Raw genomic sequence first — 3835 nt, forward strand, 5'->3', positions numbered from 1 at the left:
TTTTTGAAAATAAAGGAGTTAGGAACTGGTTTTTCTGCCTTTGACAAATTCATCTTTTCTACCTTATTTGTCAAACCAGTTAGGAGATTTTTAGTTGAATCTAGATGATCAGCTAGTTTTTCTTCTATTCCTATTTTTGACAAGGATTCTGTCACAAGCTTTCTACTTGCTGCGTCTCTTCGATTATCTTTGATAGCCAACTCCTGGTGAAATAGTAGTGAACTCAGCGTGAACCTACTCAGAACTTTTACGCTCTCACGGCCTCAACAACGGCTTCCTCGCCTAACAACGGCCTTGGCGTCCCTTCGTTCCTTTGACGAACCTCTGATGAACTTCCTGTGAACTTCGGATGAAAGCTCAAAGATAACTACTACCACAACAGAAAATGTAAATGCGCAAGGTATTCAAATGCGGAATGGTGTACTCATATTATTTCAGAATGGATTTCAGATTTACAGAGAGATTCTTTATCAGAGATTGACTATCTTTGCATTTATCGCGCTTTATGCTGTTCGTAAGGAACAAGCAATACCGAAGGCTACTTGGCGAAAGATAGGTTCTGCCTCAGAATATGACTGGACTCATCTACAGACTTGGAAACTTCTAAAATGATCCGACCACTTTAGATTCTTATCAGTGCCGAGCACACTGATATGTAGGTTTCTCAAATCAGACTGACTCTCTAAGATGCTCTAGGACTCTATGCTTCCACAATGAGCCTTACCTTCATTATATAGAAATGAGGGGACAAACATTCCTGTGGATCATCAGTGGACTGTCTAGAAAGTGGATAGAATCATTGCTTTCGGGTAACGCTAGAGCGAGATCCGCATAAATATTCCAGTCCGGAAAAGCAAATATTACAGAAAGGATTCCGACAAAACAAAGTGGATGCTTTTAATCTAACAAAGCCCACGAGAAAAGATTCTTTATGAATTATTTACAAAGTGGAAGCTTTAGTATAGCAAAGCCCACGGAAATCTGGCCACAATTGAGTACTTGTGACTGGACATCATGATTACACAATGGATGCTTTTACAGAAAGTCCATGTGAACCGTCAGAACACAGTGAGTTCTGGGAATCTATTTCTTTTATACAATAATTTATCCTAGGCTTTTGTGTATATCCCGCGGACAATCATTGGTTTTCTCAAAACAATTTAATGTTTAATTTTTGTTAAAACTAACCACTCTAGATGCTCGTGCATGTATTCTGGGAGTGAATAGTTTATATCATGAAATGTGGACCATTCTTGATCTGTCATTTTTTTGGCAGTTTTATTGATTGGATGAAAGCATTCTACAATATTTTGTTCAAAACACAAATAAAAATGCTTTCTGCAATATTCTGTGTGGTATATATAATCCATTGCAGTTCTGTTCACACGATAGTCACGCCACCATTCTCTGAACCATTTGCACCACTGATTTCTTTGGAAAGTGCCTGTTGCACTGAATTTTAACTTTGTATAGTGAGTTTTTTCTTTGTCGTCGACATTGAGGAAATCCCACCAAAGTTTCTTATATTCTGCAAAATCATACAGTGTCGGGGAAAATAATCTTAGGATCACCTTTTGGCCATAATGCAGATGGCTGGACTGGCCAATGTCTTTGTTCATTCCAAGCAAGATCTCTGGTTCGATAGATACAAAAATATCTTTCATATATGCTCGTGCTTTGTCTTACATGATACCATATGTCTGCGATGTCATGTAAATTTTGTTGCAAAACTGCTTGAGCAATACTGGCATCTTTTCTTGCTTTTTCGTAGACCATGTCATGGATCCACTTACTGCCTTTAGGATATACTTTCCGTTCTGGCACAAGGTGTTGTATGTCAGTATGTGGTTGTAAGTTGGCGTCGAGTACCTTTGTGCTTCTGAGCTGCCATGTGGGTTTCCAGTTATTTTTATATTCCTCCCAATCTTGATTATCTAGGATGGTTCGTAGTACTTATTGCTTTTGATTTTGGTCCCACTCAGTAATTATCATCATAACGTGTTCTTGAAGCCCAAGATATTTTTTGGTGAGGAAATCTGGAAGGTTATTTTCTTTACCCTTGATACGCTCAACTTTAAAATCAAAGTCGGTGAAAAGTGTATGTCATCTAACAAACTTTGCTTCTCCTGCTTTTCTGATATCTTTTGTCAAGACTTTTTGTAAAGCAGATGGATCAGTCCTTAGCAGGAATGGTATATTGAGAAGATATACCTCAAACTTGCTGATGCAATTCCAAGCTGCTTTAACTTATTTTTCAATTGTGAATAATTTTGTTCAGTTGGATTCCACACTTCTGAAGCAAACTGAACAATCTGTTTAGTGTCTCCATTTTTCTGCTTTAAGATGCCTCCCCATCCAATGTTGCTTGCATCTGTTTCCACAATTTTAAATGCAAGATCATCATCAACATATAAAATTGGCAGATTTTTTACCTTGGCCTTAATATTTTGTATTGCCTTAGCATGGACTTCTGTCCATTCTAGAGGATTCTTCTTCAATATTTTATTCAGTATTCTTCTATCGTTTGCACAGTTTTGGTAGAAGTTACTGACATAATTAAGGCATCTCAAAAACCTTTGCAACTGATTTTTAGTCAAAGTATGGCTTACAAATTTTATCCATTACCTTTTGGAACTTGGATGATGCATTCTTCAATCCAAAAGACGTCACGTTTCAATTGTAGTGGCCTGCTGGTATGCTGAAAACAGTTTTGAATTTGTCATTTTCTGAAATGGCAACTTGCCAGAATCCTACCTTCAAATCAAATTTGGAGAAAATCTTTGCTGCTGCTATCCTTCTGATGAGATCTCCTTTGTGTCGTATGGGATATGTATCATCGGTTAGAACTGAATTCAGAGGTTTATAATTTATTACTAACCTTGGAATCCCTCTGATCTGTTCGGCTCTCTTGTTTACATAAAATCCGTAGCAGTTCCACGTACTATCTGATTCTCTAATGAGTTTTCTGTCCAAAAGCTGTTTGATCTCTTCTTCGCAGAGATCTCTGTATTCTTTATTCATGGGAATGTCTATGCTCTTACAAGGCTTACCAGCATAGCCTTCTTTGTAAGGGAGGTCAACTATACATTGCTTCGTATGCCAAAATGCATTGGGTTCTTCAGAGCATCATTCTTCTTCAATTTCACTTTTTAAATGTTCAATTTTGCGAGTTTTTACGCTGTTCTTCGACTCTGAGAGTAGATTTCAGATCTTTTAGATATGACAGTCCTGCTTCAGCTTTATCCAGATTCTGCACAGTCTGGACCATTGTAGAGATTCTTTGATTTGAAATATATGGCAATTCAATTTTCTTTCTGGTTTCTTTAGATGTGGGAATTGATATAAAATATCCAGCTTTTTCATCTTTTAGCCTTATTGAGCCATGAGGCTCTACTGCTGCGAAGAAAACATTGCCAAGTATGCAATCAATAGGAATATCTACTACTGCAAATTTTAAATTAATGCAATGATGTTCAAAGGATAGATATGCTTTGGGTACTTCATATTTAAGCATTTTGTTGCCTAAACCCTCCACTTTTCTTTCTGCAGCAATCCAATATCTTGCTGGAATGGTCTTGATGTTGAGAATTTTTATATCTGCTTCTGAATCAAGAAGCGCAATCAATTCAAATATTTCTCCTTTAATACAAATATTTACTTTGATATGATGCTATTGATAAGAAATGGTTAGAAGCCTCATCTCTTTAAATCCAAAATTTGGATCTTTGAACCCTTCAGCAACTTCAATCTGTTTATTATTACTGTATTGAGCAGTATCCCAGGGCTGATCTTCCTTGTCTTCTTTTTCTTTACCAGTCACATGTTTCCCCTTTTT

The sequence above is a fragment of the Pinus tabuliformis genome, chromosome 9 (assembly GCF_031772625.1).
Source record: "Pinus tabuliformis cultivar Carrire ecotype Pingquan chromosome 9, CPIR1, whole genome shotgun sequence".
NCBI classification, from domain to species: domain Eukaryota; kingdom Viridiplantae; phylum Streptophyta; class Pinopsida; order Pinales; family Pinaceae; genus Pinus; species Pinus tabuliformis.